Raw genomic sequence first — 24234 nt, 5'->3', positions numbered from 1 at the left:
CTGTGGCCCTTGCCTTGCTGCCACATGTTGTTTCTCCCTCCTGTCCGAGCAGCTCACATTTATTCTTTGGGCCTCAGTTTCACTTCCTCTGGAAAGCTGTTTCTGATCAGTTGAGACTGGGTTGGGTGCCCTTCTTCTGTTTTGCCCACACATTTAACTCTCCTATCTGACAGCACACATATTCAATGGTAATGGTCTTTCCAAATGCCCTTCTCTTTGACCCAGCTGTGAGATCTCTGGGGGCAGGGATGATGCTTTGCTTCTGGCTATATTTCCAGTGCCCAACACAGTGCCAAGAATACAGTTGGTGCACAATATATACTTATGAAATGAATGAATGAATGCATGCATGCGTGAAAGCACTCAGGGCTTCCACCTTCAGGCAAAGGGTCACAAGGATTACTTTTGGACCCTTCTGATATATGGGCAGGAGCTCTTGGTAAAGCTGGTCTTTCATTCCTTCCAGAAGAGCTGGTCCCGGCATATAATTGTACTCTTATTCCAAATAACTTGCATGGAGCAGGATAGAAAGCAAAAGCTGAGAGATGTTGGGTCTCCAGTTTACAAGGCCTCCTTAGAAACATTGAGAAGGCATTATTACTCATTTCCAATGAGAAAGAATAAGGAACCTATGATCTGAGAATTTCTATAAAAGTGCGACAGCCTAGTCTAAGAACTTTGGGCAGAGGATGTGACCACATGAGGTGCTCCTCTCTCTAACCTGGGCTGCCCTCCTCCTCCAGACCCTACTCTCTATTCTCCTCACTTTTATTGAAACAATAAGGCATGTCTTATAAATTTGCTTTCTACCACAGCAGCTAATTTAATATTTGGAGAGAACAACAGCCAAGGCCATCTCTAGACGGTTGTTATTTATAAGATCATAAAAAAGACAGATCCAGCTCCTGATGTTACTAAATTGTCTTCAGGAAAAGAGCTATGAGGAGATGGGTCTTTGCTGTGGCAGGGATACAAATAAAATTACCTAAAAGTCACCCCAAATCATGGGGCCTGGGAGGCTGCCATCTACTCCTGTTTCAGTGGTGGACTCCTGCCACCCCAGACACTTTCACTAAATGTGTCTTCCTCAGAGGGTACAGAAGTTGCTTTGCTCCTTTGAGGCTGTCTCTCTGCAATATGAGCTAGGTATAGATTATTTTTTATTGTTATGATCGAGCTGTATAATAACCCCAAAGAGGCAAGGACAGTAATTGTGGTATGGTGGGTGCTGTCTCTCTTTGCCCGAGGGACAGGGAAGCACAAGATTGCTTTCCTTAATTGTTACCTGCTGGATGTACTTTCCTGTCTGACCGGCCTCCTCCTGCCCTGGCTGCCAGAGGTGGGGCAAGGGGATGAGGGTTTGGGGGTGATGAATTCTTATTTTGCCCCTTGGGTGATGGGATGTCTGAGGCAGAAAGAGAAAATGCCTCACTGAGAAGATATGCTGCAGCTGTTCCTGCAAGGCCTCTTTAGAAACATGGAGAAGGCATTATTACTCAGAGCTTGCCTACACAACCTCATCCCAGGCAACAAAGTACAGTCGATTCTCATTATTCACAGTAGTCCTATTTCATAAAGTCATTGCAAACATAGAATTAGCAAATACTGAGCCATTACTCCTCGGGGACATATGGGGTTAGTTTCCTATGAGCCCCTGGTCATGCATTTTTGTCAAGTGGTCAATACATAGACTTGTTTACATGTGTTTCTGTTTGAAAGCATTTTATTTAATATAGATTGTGGATTTGTTAACATTAAACACACAGCCAACAACTCATGCCTGAACGAAGCTTATCTACCGCATAAGGCACATCACAGCCTAGTACTTGGGAACACGGGACAGCACATATATAGTTATATAGAAATATATTTAAATGGCAAAATAACAAGAAGCCATGAGATGTGAAAGATGTGCCACTAACTAGGCTGTCAAAGGGGCACTTTTTTACAGTATGAGAGCCAAAACAAGGGGGCAGGGTGTTGCCTTGATCCATCTCAAGGTGACATGCACATGGGAACATGGACACTGAGTGACTCACACTTTTCACAGCTCTCTACATGCTTGTAAATGGTCACAAACGCTTCCGTAAGTATTAGTTTGGAGGGTACAAAGGAATTTTAACAAGTACATGAATTCCAAATGGGTTGTCCATGAATGATGAGGATCAACTGTAATTGGATGCACAATTCAGAAATGTAGCTTTCTCTGGTGCACTCCTATCTCAGTTGCAGCTCTAAAGGATGCCACACCCACTCCTGTCCTCCTGGCCCCGAGGCCAACCTTTGCCATTGGTTCTATGCCTGGATTTTGATTGGTTCCCAAGAGCCAACTGTCTCTGGTCTTGGAAACCTGCTAATTCTCTTATTACATGAGCCTACACCCCTCTGGAGATCAGCTGCCTTGGAAGTGTCAGTCCACTGAGGATGTTGGCCTTATTTGAACCAGTCTTCCTTAGGTCTTGGAGTTCTGGCCTGAGACACAGCAGCCTTCTGCAGGCTTCACTGACTGATGGTGTCTTTCTTATAGTCAACTGTCATGGCGTGTCTGTACATGTCTGCTGGACACCATGGCAGGAAGATGTGGCCTCTTCCCTCAAGGTGTTCACAGCCCAGAGAAGAAGGAGCTGGCCCACAGATGGCTAAAATGCAGCTGTTAAATGCTACCATCAAAGTCACCAAGATGCTCTGCAAGCTGCATTTTTTTGGGTCCGAATCCCCCTGTGGACTGTCCCCAGAAACACTTCCACCAGCACAAATCAAATGTATTATTTTCTTCTTAAAACATGTTGTCTCTCCTCATTCTTTTGCCATGCTTCTTGGCAGACCCACAGTCTCCTAAACCTGAATGAATCCCTGTCCCATTTCCCGTCAATTACTGCATCCTGTGCAATGCACGGCTTACTCACCCTGTGCACCCACCTCCATCACCTCTGTATGCCTTCCTGAGTTACAGCAGCAACGTCCACCCCGCTTACACAGAAAGACGTTGTAAATGCAAATGAGACCAAATCCATAATCAATAGAACTTCATATGGAATACTCTAAAGGTTGAAAATCTCGATGGACAAAGAGATTATTAATGTTATTCTCCCCCAGACAAATATTTGGATTCCTTAATGAATCCTAGATGTTTTAAGTGACACTACTGTGACCTTTTAATTATATGTCATCGTTTTCAATGTGGACATTTCTATAGGTAACTTTAATTGCTGTATATTTCATTATACAGCTAAGTTTAAAAGAACAGTAACTTCTTCAAAATAAGCTAGAATGTGCTAATATTTATCTCTATGGAAATATATTTACCTTACATTTTATTATAATTTCCATTTTTGAAAGATTACTAAAATATTTCTAAGGTCTGAATGTATCTAACAGATGTAGAAAACTGTATTTTTAGGCACTATTCTTTCATTGAATTCTTACAACTCAAGAGGTTTATAGATGAGTCAATATACGGCCAGAGAGGTTAAGTTCCTAGTATATGATTACATAGCTGCTTGAAGTTGGAATCTAATCCATGCTCGTATGGTTCTCAGGAAAGAAAAGAATTCCAGGATTCCTTTGAGGGTGACAATTTGAACTTGAACACTGAAGTCCTGCAGAGCTGCCCCTTATTCAGTGGGAATGAGGTTCAACTTCAGTGTTTTAAGTAGTGTGCTAGCATTGTATTATTTAGGATTCAACAGGAGAAGCAGAACTAGCAGGATATACACACAAGTACACACACAAACCAGGCACACACGCAAACACAGTTACACACACAAATGTGTATATACAAATATTCATTGTATGAGAGTGATGGGGGGAGAGGGAGAGAGAGACAGAGACAGAGATTTATTACACATATAATAGTTCACTATGTGATTGTGGGGGCTGGCTAAGCAAGTCCCAAATCTGTAGTGCAGAAGGTCAGAAAGAGAAGACCCTGGGTAGGGTTGAACCCACAAGCGTGGGGCTGAACCTCTCATGCACAAGCAGAATTTCTTCTCTTGCCTAGGAAAATCTCAGACCTACTTTTGAGGCCTTCCAATTCATTCAGTGTCCAGCCCCCAAGACAATCTCACTTACTTAAAGACAACTGATTAGGGGCTTTAATTACATCTATGCAATACCTGCCCAGAACACCTAGATTCACCTTTGATTGAATGACTAGTACTGTTATTCAGTTAAACAGTCCTAACCAAGATGACAAATGAAAAAAACCATCACAAGCATCCAGCTATGACATTACCGGGGGCAGCATTGATAAGTGTGACTGACTGGCAGGAGGCCTTGGTCTTGTGGAGATTGCTAACTTTGGCTGCAAGGGCCACCCCTGGCTGATGGCTATAGCAAATTTTTATCTAAACCAGTGGTCCTCTGCCGGGGCTAGATTTGCCCCCTCTCAGGGGACATTGGCAACATTTGGGATATTTTTGGTTGTCATTACTGGGGTTTGATATCATCTAGTGGGTAGAGGCCAGGGATGCTTCTTACCATTCTCCAATGCACAGGATAACCCTCATGACAAAGAAATACCTAGCTTTCAATGTCAATAGTGTGTAGGCTGAGAAACCCACTTTAACCAAGAGAGCCAGTATGAAATGTGTTCTAAGTGCATGGGATTAATTAATCCTTGTAGGAGTGTAGGGATAATTTGTTTTTAAAAACGGTTTCATTTTATTTAAACAGATGAGGAAGTAAAGGTTAAGGCATTGTCATTGCCCACAGTTATGGTACTTGCTTCTGAGTGGAGGGGCAGGGATTTGAACCCTAGTTTCTTTGACCTCCAAGTATATTCTTCTTCTACTATACCCACTGTGTGATGGAAGTTTCCCTTTAGACTTTCTTCTGCACCTGAGGAGGCCTTAACCTTAGCTGTGGCCATTCACAGCTGTCTCGTCCTCTTGCAGTTTATGTCTCAGGTCAGGTGGCACAGGTGAGCTGAAGGCTTCCTCCACCTTAACGTATCAATGGCAGCCAGAGTTCAGCACAGTGGTTGAGGTTGTCAGTTGTGCAGCCAAATCCTGGGTGCAGCTCCCACCCTAAGGCTGGGCAAGCATATAGATTCCCCCTGAACACTGGCTTCCTCAAATACAAAATGAGGAACTAACTGGACTTCCTCCTAGTGAGATTTAAACAAGAAAAGGCATGGGAAACATCTAACACAGGGTTCTAGTATGTTTTGATGAAAGTAATTTTGCAACGTCTAGCAGTTCTGACCACTCACTTTCTAAGAAGGATTCAATGGCCCAGGTTTATCATTTTCAAATAAATCCAAAGCCTGGGCCAAGTGTCAACTCTGGGGTTACCTTCCATTCCCTTCTCTGAGGTCTCTTGGCACTGTGGACCCCAGTCAGAAAAATTCTCTAACAAAATTGTTTCTCGGTATTATTTCTGAATATTCTAAAAGTTATGCAGTGTAATTGAGGGTGATGAGAAATGCAAAAAATGTTAACCCCTTTAAAAGTTGCCTTAAAAGCTTTTTGGATTTAGGAATATAAATAAAAATAAAAGCTCCATCAATATATACAAATGAAATAAACCCCAAAACCTCTTTATTATAAGGAAAACAATCCTGCTAATAAGGAAGAAAAACCCTGCTAATAATTGCTGATTAGAAATAGCACTTTAACAGTGTCTGACATTTTTTATGTTAGAAATGGCTTTGGGTAAAATTTATCTCAGTCATTATAAAGTAGTACATTTAACTTATATAATTATTTTCAGGTTACCAAATGTTCTGCATCTGTCATCTCATTGGATTCTAACAATGCAGTGAATTAGGATAATTTGTAGGCATTTAGTCAGCGTGTTGTACATACCAGGTTCTGTGTGTGGTGTGGGGAATTCAGGCGTGAATCGGTTCCAGTCCTGCCCTTAAGGAGCTCAGATTCTAGTTGCATCAATGGTTATCATACAGTGTGGTGCCTGTTCCGAGAGAGGACCCTGCAGGCTGCTGGGGGACTAATATGATTTGAATTTGTGTCCCCACCCAAATCTCATGTCAAATTGTAATTCCCAATGTTGGAAGAGGGGCTTGGTGGGAGGTGATTGGATCATGGAGGTGAACTTCCCCCTTGCTGTTCTCCTGATAGTGAGTTCTCACAAGATCTGGTTGTTTAAAAGTGTGTAGCCCCTCCCACTTCACTCTCTTCCTTCTTCAGCCAGGTAAGATGTGCCTACCTCCCCTTCGCCTTCTACCATAATTGTAAGTTTTCTGAGGTCTCCTCAGCCATGCTTCCTATACAGCCTGCATGACTGTAATTAAACCTCTTTGCTTTGTAGATAACCCAGTCTCAGGTAATTCTTTATAGCAATGTCAGAACAGGCATCCAGAGGAGGGACTCTAAAATCCGGGAGGGGTGTGTGTAGTCAGGGGAGAGATGACTGAGTGGAATCTTGAAGGGCAGAGATTTGGGAAATGTCCAGCAGAGGAAGAGGTGTCACAGGCTGAGGCCACAGCTAGGATACTGGTGTGGAGGCTGCACACGGCCTGCTGGGAAAGCCCAAGCAGCTTAGCATGCTTGGGGTGTGGCAGGTGAGGGAGAGGTGGGCTGACCACCCCTCTTCAACCATGCTGAAGGTTTTGACTTTTTCTGAGGGCAATGGAGAGGCCTTGAGGGATTTATGCAGAGGCGTGACCTGAGGGGCTGTGAGGAGGCGTGATTTAGGGGGGATGGAGGTGAAGGTTATGGGATGGGGTGCATGGGAGACAAGAGCCTCTAATGTCATGTGGCACTGGTGTATCCGTTTGGGTCTGCGCCTCTGCAGTTCTGGCCTCTGCTGGGCTCCTTTCTTCTCACCTCTGAGATGCTCCCTTTCCTCTGCAGAGATATAAACACTTTTTCTACCTCATTGAGGTCACTAAAAACCCCTGAGCTGAGAGGCCTCCCTGAAGGTGGGATGTTTTTCCACTGCAAAGAGAAACTGCTGATGGGGCACAAGCAACATAAAAGGCAACGCAGTCTGGCCCCTGCAGAGATGCTGGGGGAGGCTCGCTGCTCCTAAGCTTCCTTCTCCTGTGAATCTGGAAGAAACTCACACCAGCAGCAGAGCCTGCAGAACTGTAGGCTTGTGGTCCAGCCCTGCTTTTCCAGACAACCTACTTCCTCTTCCTCTGCAGCTTCCCACCTCCAGGGGGGCTCCGTCCCACAGAACCAGAGAGGCAACTCTTGACTGTGACAGTGGCTCTGTCTCCCTTTGATGCCAATGAGGGCCTGGTAGGTAGCACAGGAGAAGACACCATGGGGGAGAAGAGTCCATGATTAGAAGTCTGTGTGTGTGTCCATGCACCTCCATGTTTGCATGTCTCTGAAGCAGTATCTAGAGTGGTTGAAGCACAGGCTGTGGTGTCAGACTCCCTGAGTTCAAATTTTGGCTCTGCCACTTAGTCTTAAGATTGCAATAAGCCGTTGAACCTTACCAGTCCTCTGTTTTCTCATCTGTAAAATAGGAATTATAATAGCACCTTATAAAGGTCAGTAGCGACAGCGTGCCTGCATGTACTCAGAAAGAGTTAACCATTACTGCTGCGTGTCTGAAGCTCTGTGCCTTGCCCTTACAAGTCCACAGTGCATGTATTTGGGGTCTGTCTGTCCTAAAGCACAGTATCTTTAGAGTCAGAGAGAGGTGCTTCTGAATTCTGGCTTTTCTGTGGACAATTCGGGTGGCTTTGGACAAGTTACTTAACCACTTTAAGACTTGCCTTCCCCATTTAAAAACTCAGGCTGATAACAGAATGACTTCATGCAGTTGTTATGAGGATTAAATGTGATCATGCAGGTGAAGTGTTTAGAATGTTGCCCAGCTGAACAAAATTTGTAGTATCATTGTCATTATTATTGCCATGGTTAATGTTTGACTGTGTTACCCTGGTTTAAAATGTTGCTCATTCATTCAAGAAGCACCTTTTTTGTTTTATACTTTCTAAGCTCTACCCACTGGGTTAGTGCTTGAGAGGAACTTGTCCTTCTCCTCAGTTAACTGCCCTCATGGTACTGAAACACCATGGCAGAAGTCTGCGGGAGGAATTCATTTCTTAGTTTTCCATAATAGACTTTGAGGCCAGGAATGTTGAAGCCTTTTAACTAATTGGAAATGGAACCTGGCTTCAAACCTAAGACTTCTGAACGTGGGTTTTTTTCTTTGAAGCCATCTTTAGATTCATCCTAATGGGTTGCAATTATAAGGTGTTTTAAATTTTACAAGACAGTTAAATATCTGTGATCTTACTTTTGAGTCTTTGTCAAGAATCTTGGTGAGATGGTTAGGGCATGTACTACCAATTCCTTCCTACAAGTGAGGATACTGAGGCCACCAGGAGATGCGAGTTGCCCAAGTGACATAGCTGGTAGAAAATGGAACCTGGAGACCACCTAGGGTTCTGTACTGGGATCTCCTGTGCCGCCTCAATTACTGGGTGCCTCGCACAACGGTGTCTTCCTGAACTTTGGACCCCTCTCCTGAGTTAGTCCCAAATCTCGCTGCTGATACCCTGACTGTGCAGCTCCCTCATTGTGCTAGGAAGAGGCGTGGGAGAGAGCAAGCTGCTTCTCCCCTGCAGACTCTCATTGTGGCCATGCTGACTCATTCCTGAGGGCCTGCTTCTCCTTGTCCGTGGTGGGGAGCCAGAAAAGGCTGATTCTACCGGCCACTGTGCATGGGCCCATTCAGCATCAATGGACCCTGGGATACTACCTCCATCATGAACCTGCCAAAGAGATTGACATTAACTTGGCTGTCATGGCTTCTGCAAGCCCTCTGACCCAAGGCCTGGGCATCATTCTCCTGCCTTCCTTTCCAGACTATTGAATCAAAGGCAGGAAATGAAATGAGCCTGAAAATGTGCTGTTTGGAAGCCCCCCAGGGTTCTGGAAAGTCAGTAATGCCTGGACAAGAACTGTTCTTCCTTATAGAGTGGGGCTTTGTAGGGCAACTGATGAGAAAAACAGATAATGTGACAGAGAGGAAATTGCTTCTGGACTGAGGATCATCTCCCTGGCTTTGAGCACCATCAGGCAGCAGTGCTACTGCTTTATTCCAGAGGCACACTGTGGTATCTACTAGGAAAGTGCCAGAAGAATCAGCACGAATGAACTCTTTTTGATGAGCCAACAGTTGGATTTGGCAAGAACATGTCAGCATGTGCAATCAGGCAGAAAGAGCGTTTAAAAAATATTTTTTTAATGAGTTCTATTTTGTTGTGAAATAAATACATTTCATTCAACATGTGAGTATAATTTGAGGGTAGGGAATTAACAGTTTTGAGTACCTGTAATGTGCTAAAAGATTCATTAATGTCAATATTTTATTTTATAAAAGATTTTGTCATCAGAGTAATACATGTGCATTCTTAAGAAAAAATTAAGGTTAGGGTTACCCCATTTGGCAAGTAGCCTAGTTTGGCAGAAGTGTTGGTTGAGGATGGGAGAAATCTAGAACGGATGGAGAGGAGGGAGATGGTGAATATGAATTGTGGTTTTGGGTTTAGCTGTAGTAGTGGAGACTGTAACTTGTCCAACATCCCACTAATGCTGTTTTGGTGAGACATTTTAGTTACTCTTGAGAGTAATTAGTTTTAAGAAGGAGTCAACTTCATGTGAGGCACTGCTGGATCTGAGTGGTGCAGGAGTGGAGTGTCCTAGACACTGGCGGTGCTCTCCAAAAGTTCCTGGGATCCTTGCACCATTTCCATGTGGGCCAGCCTGACTTCTAGTGGCCAACATCTATTGTATTTGTCATTTATTCAAGAAGCACCTTTTTTTTGTTTGTTTCTTTTATACATTCAAAGCTCTACCCACTGGAGTTGGTGCTTGGGACACAGGTAAATAAGAACTTGTCCTTTTCCTCAAGTAACTCACTCATAGTCACTGAACCTCTGCAGCAGAAGTCTGCAGGGGAATTCCTTTTCTTAGTTTTCCAAAGTAGACTTTGAGGCCAAGCAGGTTGAGGCCAGAGGTTAAACTTCCCAGTCTGTCTGAGGATTTGGAACTACCGTTCATGGGGCAAATCCAGTCTGTTGCCTGTGTTTTTGTAAATAAAGTTTTATTGGAATACAACCATGTCAAGTCCTTTATGTGTTGTCTGTGGCTGCGATTGCACTCCAGGGGTAGAGTTGGCTGAGTATCTTTAACAGAGACTGCATGGCCTGGGAAGGTGAAACGATTTGTTATCTGGCTCTTTACAGAAAATGTTTGCTGACTATTGGCTTAGAGCATGCTTGTGAAGAGACCCGAACAGAATCACTGTCATCTCTGGGCCATCATGAGTAAACAAAGTTGAGTGGTTTGGTTACTGAAACTTCAAAAGGGTAGAGGTTTACAGAGAAGGGTCCTTTTGAGCAGCAGAGACCTGTAGTGAAGGGAAAGGAGGTCACCATTCACGAGATACCTGGGGATATACTTATACCTCAACCTTCTTCCTTTACTCTAACTCTCATGAGAATTGCTTGTTTACCTGTGTGATTCAACCACTAGACTGTGAGCTTCTTGAGGACAGGGGTTAGGCCTTGTTGTCTTTGCTAAGTCTACTTAGTTGGGAGCAAATAATGTTTTCAAATAGTGGTTCAACCAAAGCTTTTTGAATTGAGTGAACCAGCAACCCCCCCACCCCCACTTCTGCCATTTTTCTTCTTGGCAACCAACGCCATATGTACGTAAAGCCAACAGGGCTGGAGGATATCCAGAGGCTGTAGTCTCATAGCTCCCTACCACCCTCCCCAAGTTAGTTGGCTCAGATGCACATGAACCTGACCCTGACCCTATAACTTTGAATTCATTATCTCTGTGTGCCAGCATTCTGAGCCAATCAATTTTAGGCAGATGGCTTTTCAAAGCCAGTGACTCTGGGATTTGGAGCAGCCATTGCCCAGATTGTAAACTTCCTTCCAGCTGATTCTTATTATCCCTGTCCTGGCCTATCAGTGAGCATGAGGCAGTCCTGGCAACTCTCTAAAAGGCTGCTTCATCTCCAGGAGGCCAGGCTGCCAGAATTTTCCCAAACCTAGACGATAATCTGAAGGTTTAAGTACACACTTCCAAAAGATCAACTTTTCAAATTTGTCATGAATATCTCTGAAATGTGTTAAGTAATGCATTCAGTTTCTGCTGATGGATGAAATGCTAATGCCATTATCATAATGTAGTGCCTGATTTTTTTGGATGAAACTTATATTGGGTTTTTGACATGAGGAGCAAAGTGGCAAATTGCAATAAACGGCAAGATAAATCAGTTATAATTCAGTAGTCATAGAGGCCCCTTGAGGGAATAATAACAGCAATAAGAATAAAAACAGCCCCCTACAAAGTTTCTCATCAGGTCTTAAGACTCTGAGTGGGTAATGTTTGGCTTACACATGCTGGGCCCACACATCATATCTTGGCTGTACTGATGGGCAAACATCGATCATGTTGGCATATCTGATGGAGCCCAATAGCACATCAATTTGATGGTTGCTTCATAAAATTTATCATCCCTCAAAATACGGTCACACATTTTAAACTGCCACCACCAGGACCAATGCACAGGGTTTTGGGTGGGTTTTAAACCCAAAGTTTGCCCATTTATTGTGCAAATGTCCACACTCTGGATGCTGTGGGCATCAGTCACTTTCACCAGAAAGCACCTGGCAGTGGTGCTTTGGAAATGAGTCTCAGAGTTGCTTTAATGCCCAGGTGTATGAATCTGGGCCAAATAGTGGGCAATTTCCAAATTATTCTTCTAGTTGGACTTCTTTCAAATATAAATATGCATTTCATCTCACATAGCCCAAGTGGGAAGAGGACAAATAACAAGATTCCAACTGCTAGACTTTTAGGTCTATTTTCCAGACCTTAGCTAAGAGAGAAGAGTATGTTGGGAGTAGCAACTAGGATCTAGAGACAATACACATACACAATACACAATTTGCACATACACAATACACAATTTGCACATACACATGTATATGTACATATAATACAAACTTCACACAAAGCACACATGCACACATGTACATACATACAATACCTATATACACACTTACACAAAATATCCACACACACAATACACATACCACAGTACACACATATCCACATATGTACACACACAATACACCCATATACACATATGCATATATGCACATGCACACACATATACATGTTTATATAGTTAAGTGAGATTTTATCTGGGCATCATTTTAAAAACTGAACAGATCAAATTCTGCTAGATCGGTTGTAGAAAAAACACACTGCCTCATCACTCCCCCTCCACACATGAAAATCTGGCCATGGTTTTTCTTTGTCCTTGAGATTTTATACCCTGCTCCCTGCAAGACAATATATTCTTATCCCTCCAAACCCTCAGACACCTGATTTCCTCCAATGTTGTAAGGCTGTGCATGAAGATGCCTTCTATTTCTTGATATTTGTGGTGCCTACTTTCCCAGTTTGGTTCAGGGGAATTTACTTCTGTCCAAGGTCCCTTTGACCTCCTCATTCCTATGATCAGTTGAACAGATTCTTTAGCAGAGCCTGCCTAGCCATGAGATTGTGTTAAAAGGTTATTAATAGCTGCACCCGGCCCTGTCCAAACTCATTCCCAATACTTCCTTTTGGAAACCTATCAGCTACACTGAAGGGAAAGAGAAGTCAAGAGCACTGCCCATCCTTTTTGGTATTTTTAGCTGCATTAGGTACCAGCTCTCTCAGATGGTCTATTAACATTTCCAAGCTTGTCAGAAAATTTCTAGTTCAATAAAAGGGGAAGAACATGATTTTTAAAAAATAAAGAAAAATTCAGCCTGGGAATACCAGCAAATCTTCCCAGGAGAATAAGAGCTGGGTTGTCTAATGGCTCTTTGCTTGCCTCTTCTGCTAATTAGCTTGCTGCCCCAACCAAGGCATCCTTCTCCCCTGGGCCTCAGTTTCCTCATCTGTAAAAATTAGCTGGTTAGATTGCTAAGGTTTCTCTGAGTTCTATTAGATAATAAAATTCATTGAATCTCCAGGGATTCAAATTCAAAATCAGATTAATTTTTCTTGGCCATAGTTTTGACTCATGGTGAGCTTGCAGTCCACCTAGACACTTGGGCAATTCATGAGGAGAGCTCTGCAGCCACCACATGAATGCTTCCTTTCCTTAAGAAGGAGGAGAGTATAGAAATTCACAATAGCCACGCACACTGAAGCATTTCCTATCATCTACTTATCCCTTCATCTAACATAGGGCTGCCTCATGAAGTCCACCCAGTGGCTCATGCAGGTCTATGGTGACTATGTAATAATTACTTGCATTGATATCACAGCTTAGGTTGACCAAAGATGAGACATGGGCTAGCAACATCTCTATGTCTTCATTGAGAAATGGGGTATGGCATTCGATTAGGAAAAAGAGTGAACTATTTGATACAGACAAATCAAGTTTTGAATTGTGGCTCTGCCATGTTTTAGCTGTAAGATCTTGGGCAAGTTGTCTGGTCTTTCTGAGCCTAAAGAAATAATACCTTCGCATGTTGAAGCAAAGTGGAAATTCTGTGAAATTCATAGCAGCTCACATCAATGCAAAAACTATAAACCCTAGTCACATGGACATTACCATTAAGGGAGAGAATGTATGTACGTCATCTGGCAACATAAAAAATGTTCATTTCCTTTATGATTTGCCTTAATAACCCACTATAAGACTTACATTTTCACATTTATAACATTTGAGAAATACTTGACATATCTTTAGCATTTTCCACCTCTTCCAGTATTAGACATTTGTGATCTGCTAGAAAGGTCATACCTACCTTTAAAAATAAACTGTTTCAGCTATAGATACTTTTCTTTTTGGTACATATACCTTGCCTCCTGATTTCTGTTACATTTATAATATATTTAAAAATTTTTTAGTATTGTTTTGTAACTTTTTAAGATAATTTTAAAAGATTAAGAAAATTGCAAGAAGAAAACAATTAACACCTATATAATATTCACTCATAGTCACTAATTGTTAATATAAGGGGACTTCAAAAAGTTCATGGAAAATGGAATTAAAATATAAAAATAAAAAATACAAACTTTATCAAAATAGGCTCCATCAGGTACAAGATACTTTTCTTTTTTTTTTTCTTTTTTTTTTTATTTAAGTGCTATACGGTACATGTGCACAACGGGCAGGTTTGTTACATATGTATACATGTGCCATGTTGTTGTGCTGCACCCATTAACTCGTCATTTACATTAGGTATGTCTCCTAATGCTATCCCTCCCCCCACATTCCCCACCATAGGACCTGGTGTGTGATGATCCCCTTCCTGTGTCCAGGTGATCTCATTGTTCATTTCCCACCTATGCGTGAGAACATGTGGTATTTGGTTTTCTGTTTTTGTGATAGTTTGCTGAGAATGATGGTTTCCAGCTGCATCCATGTCCCTACAAAGGACATGAATTCATCCGTTTTTATGGCTGCATAGTATTCCATGGTGTATATGCGCCACATTTTCTTAATTCAGTCTGTCACTGGTGGACATTTGGGTTGATTCCAAGTCTTTGCTATTGTGAATAGTGCCGCAATAAACATACGTGTGCATGTGTCTTTATAGCAGTATGACTTACAATCCTTTGGGTATATCCCCAATAATGGGATGGCTGGGTCAAATGATATTTCTAGTTCTATATCCTTGAGGAATGGCCACACTGTTTTCCACAATGGTTGAACTAGTTTACAGTCCCACCAACAGTGTAAAAGTGTTTCTATTTCTCCACATCCTCTCCAGCACCTGTTGTTTCCTGATCTTTTAATGATTGCCATTCTAACTGGTGTGAGATGGTATCTTATTGTGGTTTTGATTTGCATTTGTCTGATGACGAGTGATGATGAGCATTTTTTCATGTGTCTGTTGGTTGCATGAATGTCTTCTTTTGAGAAGTGTCTGTTCATATCCTTTGCCCACTTTTTGATGGGGTTGTTTTTTTCTTGTAAATTTGATTGAGTTCTTTATAGGTTCTGGATATTAGCCCTTTGTCAGATGAGTAGATTGCAAAAATTTTCTCCCATTCTGTAGGTTGCCTGTTCACTCTGATGGTAGTTTCATTTGCTGTGCAGAAGCTCTTTAGTTGAATTAGATCCCATTTGTCAATTTTGGCTTTTGTTGCCATTGCTTTTGGTGTTTTAGACGTGAAGTCCTTGCCCATGCCTATGTCCTGAATGGTATTACCTAGGTTTTCTTCTAGGGTTTTTATGATTTTAGGTCTAACATTTAAGTCTCTAATCCATCTTGTCCCTTCTTAAAATGAGCTATCCATTTGCAAACTGCTGCTTTATTTGGAGCATTGTCTTCATAAACTTTTCATAAAGCATCAGTGATTTCACCATTCTGGTGGGAGCTCTTTTCAAACTGATGTCTTATCCCAACAACTTTGATCTCTTGGTTAAGGTGGTGTCTGCCAGATTTCTTCACCATAAATACATCTATTTTCCCTTACTCATAAACAGATAATCTATGATAAATACTTTGAGACTGAGTAAATATCCTCTTCCCTTGTAAACTCTCAGGCAACGGTACATGACAGTTTATAAAATATGGCCCTGCAAGTCTTTGAGATTCATCCTATGAAAAGGTCTACAGTTCTCTCTGATCAGATCTGGGTGAGTTTGTGACAGCTTTGTCTACTGGAGTAAAGGGGAAGTGATGCTTTAAGGCTACCTTACTAAAGGTCATGCAGCTTGTGTTTTGTCCTCTTGGGTTGCTGGCCTTGGGAAGAACTAGGCAGCATATGAGAAGTCCAACCACCCTGAGATTGCCATACTAGAGAGGCCAAGAGTGGATGCTGTGGTCAACAGCCCAGCCATGCTGCCAGCCAATGGCCAGCACCAACTGCCACCATACAAGTGACCAACCTTAAATGCTACAGCCCAACTGAACCTTAAAGATGGCTGATGCTCCGTCTGACATCTGTAACCACATGAATGACTGCAAGCAAGAATTGCCCAGACAGTGTCTTAAATTCTTGATCCACAAAATCATGTATCAAATAAAGTGGTTGCTTTAGCCCTAGAGATGTGGGGTAATTGCTATGCTCTAGTAGTAACTGAAAAGTATTCATTGATGATTCTTCCCTGAATCAATTATTATATTGGTGGTTGCTAAAATTATTTTTAAATTCCATCAGCTTCATTTTATTATGTGAATACTATTGGTTATTCTTTTCTGATACGTCTGCGTTACTCCTGGCTTCCTCAAATCCTTTTAGGATTTGCCTCTGCTTATTATATTATTTCTCCAGGAAAAAAGACCTCTGAGCTGGGACCAAAACAAGAAAAAAAAAGAGAATCTATTTCTTATTAATCTCTAACAAATAGTCTAGGGGCCACAATGTCAGTTTCTTATAATAAGATGACATTTTTGTCCTTCCCTTTGCTAAACACTAATTGTAGCTCTGCATCAGAAAACACAGAAAATGCTAGAAGTGCATTCATTGTTTTCTAATCACAACATACTTACTTTTTCATATGAAATTTATGTCATTTTCTCAATTGAAATATGCTCCTCTAAAATGGCACTTTCAAAGTCCAACTACCATAAACAGAGCTCACCAGCCTCATTTCTCCCCTGCTCTCCTGTGGCCCCACAGTGCGTCTGCTGACCTAAGACACAGAGGCTGCCAGCCTCAGCCTGACTGTGTTGTTTTTGTAATGTGCAGTTGATTATCTTTAGATGGGGCCGGCACAGGAATGTGACCCCAAATTATTCTCCTTTCGTGAATTAGGTGGGAGGATGTGTGTGAAGGTAATAAAAGAGAAGGCTAGGACTCTTAAAATCTTTTAGGGACATGAATGAAAATAATAAATCTGGGTCTTAAAATAGCCAGTGGGCTAGAATCACTCAAGAATCTCAAGGGGAGAAAATATTCATCAGCTGGAAGAGGAACACTTATATTATTTGCAGCAAACTAATATCAGCTTTATCTTTAGAGCTGTTTGTTTGCAAAATCCAGGCTTCTGCATAGAGGGGAGTTTTGCACCTTAAACTCAGGAAGCAGATTTAAGGACCTACTATTCATTCAGCCTCATGGTAGGAGCCAGGGAGGGGCAGTTAGGAATGTTAAACATAATTCTCAGCCACAGGAACTTTCCACTTAATTGAGGGAGTCAAGACATACACAAATGTGCTGCACTTTTCCTCCATTCTTTTTCCATCTCTCTCCTTCATTGATGTGCCTCCAACCACTTGCCACCCCCACCTCCCACAGTGATTAAGAAATAAAGCTTAGAAGCTAGATACATTTATCTAACATGATTGGATTGTAATATTCTCAAACAAAAGTGTAGAGTCTTTTTTCTGACCGTAATTTGGGGATCCTTCATAGGAGGTGGCTTGTCTAGCACTGCAGACATGTGTGTTGAACTGAGCATGACAGGCTTGCATAAGCATTGATCACATCAATGGAACTTAACAAACTCACACTGTGCTTTGCATGACAGCCTAGACCCTCCTACACCCCTCAGCAATCTCTCCTTGTAGCTTTTTTATTTTATATTTTCTGCTCACAGGGCCTTATTTGTGCCCTCAGATAGAGTTTCCTGGCTTTACAGAATAGCATGAATTCTCTTCCATTTCCCCTTTTCCCCAGAACCTTGTGATTTCCACGCCCATGTCTCTTCCTCCAAGAGTTTCGGAAGTCCAGTCCAAATATTCCACCAGCACTGTGTTGGCACCAGCACTGTCCACTCAGAAAGGCCTTGGACTTTCACCAGCTGTTTCTGCTGTCGTGATGTGTTTCAGGTAAATATGAGATGGCAAGCACTCAGTATCCCTTCCTAACCCATCTCCAAGCTCATTCTGGGTTCACAGGGGACTCTTCCCTGTTCTGTTATTCCAGGGTCCCACTTGGTGAGACAAACACTTGAATGTGGATGTCCTACAGCTCAGCCCACAAACCAAGTCTCACATCAAAGCCTTTCCACACTACTTCAAGCCAATTTATTCCTTGTTTTGTGCTCTCCCTCCCACTGTCCTCTGCTGACACTGATAATAACCCAACAAGGCTTGTCTTCCTGTGATGGGACCATCAGCCTCTGGAGGGCAAGAGACACATCTACCCGTGCTTGGCTCTCATCCATCCTTAAAGATTGTTGGTTGAATGAATAACTAAATACATACATACCAGTTTTCCAGACACCAGAAACAAAGCACTGCCTTTCTTGTCCACATTCTTTATAATAGCAATGATAACTAACAATGTCATGGCATAATGTAAGTGCTTTAAATGCATTAGCTCATTTAAACATCATAGCAATCTTAGAAAGAATGTCTTTTATAAACCCCATTTTAAAGATGAGAAAACTGGAGCAAAGAAGAGTTAAGTTGATTCCTTAGCGTCACATAGCTGATGGATTGCTGAGCTGGACTTTGAACCATGGTAGTCTGTTTCTGGAATATCAGCTGTTAACTACTAAACTAAATTTCCTGTCTGGAGTAACCACCAGAGGTCCTTTAAATTTTCATCCTGATAAACCAACTACAGGGGACAATTCTCTGTCCTTCCAACCTGCCCTGCAATTCCTTCCTTTGAGTCTTTTGCTTGTCTGGTTTGCAACTGCAGAGTCAATGATGCTTTCTCTACCTTCTCTCCTGTTGCTGTGCTCCTGTGGTCTTCAGGCTTAGCCTGACTGTTATGTGCTTCACCAGACTCCTCAGACATCCCAGCAGAGCTTGAGATGTTCTCTTCTGGCCTCCCACAGCACCATGCTTATAAAAGACAGTTTAGTATGTATCTGTAGCTAGGTAATTATTTCTTTCCCCAGCACACTTGGATGTCTGAGTGATGAGCTTTCTATGCCCCTAGAGTATGTGCTGCTTGTATGTAGGGTCATGGATTTCCCATTTCCATTTCTTCAGTTCCTGACACCTAGTAAAATGCTCTGAGGATGTGTACTGAACAGGGTTATTGGGAACCAGGGTTGCTCTTATGAATGGATGCAGTTGGCTGATGTCTTATGATTTCTAGAGCCCTGGACAGATTATTTTGTCCTTGGCTATCTTTCCTGTCTGGAATCACGATGCCTGAAATGCCCCATTATTGAACTGTTCTTGCAAAATAAGTATCTCATCCTCTAGTGTTCTCAGTAAAACAAAATATATTTGTGGGAAGAGCAGTGTCTTAAATCTCTGAAACATGTGTGTGACTTGGAGGCGTGCATGTAGGCTGTGCCCAGGATTCTGGGCACTCAGGGGAGGCAGGGAGGGGAGGCATGTGTTGCTGAAGCGAGCTTCCCCTCATTTCCAATTTTGTCGGGAGCCAGCCTCCGTATATATCCCTTTTAGCACTTCTAAGTAGCGACACAAGTCTTCCAGATGGCCATGGAATTACTTGTAAGGCAGCCTGTGGATGAGTCTTGAAAAAAGAAAGTTCTCCTTAAAAGTGAATGAAAGCGTGAATTTTCAACATGTCTGTTTGAAACTCTAAGAATTTTTAAGTGAAATTAGACTTATGTGGAATGAAGCACACCCAAAGCCCTTTAAAGCTTTGGAAGTCGATCTCAGTCAGCAAACTACACCCCGACAGGGTGTTTCCCCTTTGTGTGGGCACTGCTGTGAGTGCCGGGGAGGCAGTGAGGAATGAGACAGAGTCCCTGTGCCCCAGGAGATTGCAGTGGTTCCACAGACCATTAGCGAGTCTTTGTAGGCAGTGGTTGAAATCCACTAGTAATTTTCAGTATTTTAAAATCCTAACCAACGTCTTCTTATATTTAACCGTAATAGCATTGTGCAGGAGAATGGAAACATCATTTATTTGCTGTTGCCTGGAATCATAGTACCTCTGTACTATGATTGAGTGTTTTACCACTGCACACCTCGTTGGAAGACACATACTTTATTCCATAAGACAGGATGGTTGAAGAAACCAACAGAGAGCACTATATTTTGCCCAACTTGAGGCTCATGAAAAGAAGAGAATGGTAGATATTCTTGTTGGTGACAGTATTGCAGGGCTCAGATACAAGATGCATATATGGTTTTTTTTTTTTTTTTTGAGATGGAGTCTTGCTCTGTCGCCCAGGCTGGAGTGCAGTGGCCGGATCTCAGCTCACTGCAAGCTCCGCCTCCCAGGTTTACGCCATTCTCCTGCCTCAGCCTCCCGAGTAGCTGGGACTACAGGTGCCTGCCACCTCGCCCAGCTAGTTTTTTGTTTTTTTTTTTTTTAGTAGAGACGGGATTTCACCGTGTTAGCCAGGATGGTCTTGATCTCCTGACCTTGTAATCTGCCTGTCTTGGCCTCCCAAAGTGCTGGGATTACAGACTTGAGCCACCCTGCCGGGCCACATGTATGTGGTTTTATAAGAGCTGCTCTGGTGAAGCGTCTTGTAGGATAAATGTTGGTGCACATCTGTACCCCTCTGCTTCCCTGAGGTCACCTGAGGACCCTTCTTTCCCAATCTGTGACATCATGAGTCCCTTGGCCCATAGGAGGATGCTTTGTCCATGTGCAGGACAGGTTGGAAGAGTGGAAGGTTAAATCCCTGAAGGAGTCCTCAGTCCATGAGGGAGGAGAGGAGCTAGGTAAGGACTCCAGCTTCCTTGCCTTTGGAGAGTCCACTTCTGAACTGTGCTTTGCAATCTCTCAGAGGGTACCCTGTGGGACTGAGTCCCAATGGCCCACAGTGGTGACCTGCTCATTACCCTAGACTTATAAGTTTTCCTCTCATCATTGTCTCTCCTCCCCACTCATGCACCATGCTTGCTGGAATCATCTCCCAAATATGACACCTGTACCAAATTTCTCCTAAATAAGGCACCTGCACCAAATTTCTATCTTAGGGTGTGCTTCAGAGGAAGTGCAAACTAAAGACAATACATCAAAATACTGAGGAAGTAGAGAAGTACCTATGATAGAGGAGATCTGAGAAGACTACCACCGGAAGGTGGCTTTGAAGGTGATGGAGATAGGGTGTTTTTCATTAGAACACAGCCATGGTGCTATAGCCACTGGTGGACTTGGGGTAATGAACCTGACACCTGTAGGCTGGGTTGCTCCAGGCAGGGGCTGTTGGTATTGCCTGAAAGAGCCTCAGCCTCTCCCCCAGCACCTCCCATCTGGACCACATGGGGGCACTCTGCAGGCCTTGCCACTCTCTTCTGTCTTCTCCACTCTTTACTTAATATGACCTGTAAGACTGTAAACTTGAGGAATTGAGGGTCCAGTCTGTTTCTACTTCCAGTGTATCCTCAGCATATCACATAGTTCCTGGAACATAGTAAACGCGCAATAAATATTTGTTGCTCAATAAAATGTTTATGCTTTCCTCATCACTGTAGCCTTGAACACCCTGCAGAAGGCATCTCTCATGCCCCTCCCTGGCCACCTCCAACATAGTGTTAGAGGTGCAGGAGGACATTATACAATTTAGACACCTTTCCGCCAGCCCAGGGTTTCTCAAAATTTAGGATATGTAAGATTCAGCTAGAGAGCTTGTTATGACATCTGTTTCTGAGTGCCAAGATGAAAGATTCTGATTCTGGTGTGAGCTCTGTGAGTTTCCATTTCTAATAAGCTCCTACGTGATGCTGGGACCATGCTTCAAATATTGCTACTCTAGGGTCCTGTCCTGACCTCAGCTGTCAATCAAAGATTCTAAGCTGAGTAGTTATGATGGTGAAATTCGTTGCTCAGTACTATTTAGGGTTTTGGGACCAGCCACCAGTGCTTTTTGCACCCCAGTGCTGACGTTTGATTCCAACAGAAGAATTGGGTGGAGTTTTGATGGGCAGAGATGTACTTTGATTGGTTTCGGAGCCTAACTGCTTTGTAATTATAGTAGTTGGCTAGGGCTGCCATAGCAAAGTACCACAGTTGGGTGGTTTAAACAACAGACATTTATTTTCTGACAATTCTGGAGGGCAGAGGTCTGAAATCAAGGTTTTGACATTGATTGATTTCTTCCAAGGCCTCTCTCCTTGGTTTGTAGATGGCTGTCTTCTCCTCGTGTCTTCACATTGTCACATCACCTTCCTTCTTTTTGTGTCTATCTTAATATCCTCTTCTTATAAGGACAACAGTTAGATTGGATTAGGGCCCACTGTAATGACCTCATTTTAACTTAATTACCTCTTTAAGGACCCCATCTCCAAATATAGCCACAATCTGAGATACTGGAAGTTAACACTTCAACATATATTATTTTGGTGGTAAGGGGCACATAATTCACCCCCCAAAATAATATTCATAAGGAAACTTAAATCTTTTTGAGACTTAGTTTTCTCCTATGCGAGATATAGATAAAACTTACTCCAAAGTGGTGTCATGAGGATAAAGTCAGCTGATGCTTGCAATGGCCCTTTGCTAGTACTAAAGTTTAAAACAGAAAAAAATGCCAGCTATTCGATTACGTTTCAAGTTTTCCAAAGTTCAGTTCTGATACCATGTTAGGATCAGGTGTCATGTAAAAAGTGCATTTCCCTTTTCAGTGCTCTTACCTCATTTTGGTCTATTAATTCTGGATAGCCATAAGCATGGTTACTTTGAGTAAAGAAGTTGCAGTAGTAAGGAGGCAGCACAACTTAGTGAATGGCTAAGATCGTGAAGCCATCCTCTCAGCTACATATCCTCCTGGAATGGAGGCACTTGGTGCATCTTCATCTTGGAAGATGCCCTTTATTTGTTTCTGGCTCTCTCCACAGTGAACTGCTTCATTCAGGGGGCATTTAGATGTAGTGCCCTGATGCCAAGACTCCTCTCTGGGCTGAATTTCGAAGAGGATGATTCTCTTATTGTGGTCTTAAAGAGTGTCACATTTTCCCAGCATGAGGCTTTTAAAATTTGGTAACCAAATGGCCTAAGAAATTCCCTTGTCCCATATAGGTGTTCAGTGGATCCTCTGTTGTTGGCATTGATGAAAGTCAGGCTGCTGCTCCAAGTAGCTTCTGACAGCAGTAAGGTCTACAACTCTGGGTGAAGCCAATATAGTGACTCCCGTTGTGTTTAAACTCAATGCTCCTTTCCCCTTGTTCTGTATATCAAGTTGGATCTAATGTCCTGCTGAATCTACCTCCAATGTCTCTTCTGTAACTTCCCCTATTCTTCCTCCCTTCCCTTTTTCACTGCCTTAATTTAGGTCACCATCATGTCTTGCCTTGAAATAGCCTCTTAGCCAATCTCTCCTCCTTGTCTTCCTCTAATCTACTCTGTCCCCTGCTGACAAAACTGACTTTATAAAACATAGATCTATTTTTTATCATTCCTATGCTTAAACCCTTCAAAGGCTCTGTGCTATTTATAGACTGCTGTGTCACAAATCATTACAAACTTAGTGACTTAAAACAAGTCATGTTAATCATCTCACCATTATGTGGGCCAGGAACCTGGATACTGCTTTTGTAGAGACCCTTCTGTGTCAGGGTCTCTCACAAGTCTTCAGGCAAGTTGTCCAGTGCTGGGTCTCCACTGAAAAGTTGACTGGGGAAGGCTCCACTTCCAAGTTCACTCAAATTGTTGGTAACATTCACCTTTTGGAGAGCTCTTTGAGAGATTCTGTTCATTGTAGTTAAGTGGAAACTGCCTCCAGTTCTTTGCCTCATGGGGCTTTCCAACATGGTCTCTTACTTCATCATAGTCAACAAGGAAGAGTCTACTAGCAAGAGGGACGTCACAGTTTTCTATTATGAAAGTGATATTTCATTGCTTTTTCTATATTCTGTCTGTTAGAAAAAGGTCATTAGGCCATTCTACATTCAAGAGAGATGATTACATAGGAGGAGATTACACAGGCAACTACCAAGAGGTGGGTCATGGCATCCCCCTACAGTCTATCCAGCACAGGCCCTCACTGACCATGCAATAAACCCCAGACCCTCAGCTGGGGCAGAACTCAATGGTTAGGAGTAGCAGGGACTGTGGCATCAGACAGAACTGAGTTAGAGTCCTGAATTGGTCATTTGTTGTGCTTAAACCCTCTAGGCCTCTGTTGGTTCATCTGAAAGATAGAAATAATCACGGACCTACCTCATAGGATTGTGATAGTGATATAAATGAGAATGTAAAAATTTGTGGAATACCTAATTGGGAACAAAAGCCCAATGATGTTAAGGATTATTTTTATTAGTGTTGCCGATAAAGTTTCAATAATCAATGTGATTGTTTCCCTTCCAGTTTTATATTTATCCTGCCTGCCTCCTCCCCTCATGCTCCCTTGGACTCCAGCCCTGATGAGTCTCAGCACATTTCCCCAGATGTGCTGGGCTTGTTGACGTGGTGGTATCTTTCCCCATGCTCTTTCCACTAATTAGGC

The sequence above is a fragment of the Trachypithecus francoisi genome, unplaced genomic scaffold, assembly GCF_009764315.1.
Source record: "Trachypithecus francoisi isolate TF-2019V2 unplaced genomic scaffold, Tfra_2.0 Lachesis_group7, whole genome shotgun sequence".
Lineage (NCBI taxonomy): Eukaryota > Metazoa > Chordata > Mammalia > Primates > Cercopithecidae > Trachypithecus > Trachypithecus francoisi.
Note: the sequence above shows the minus strand (reverse complement) of the source record.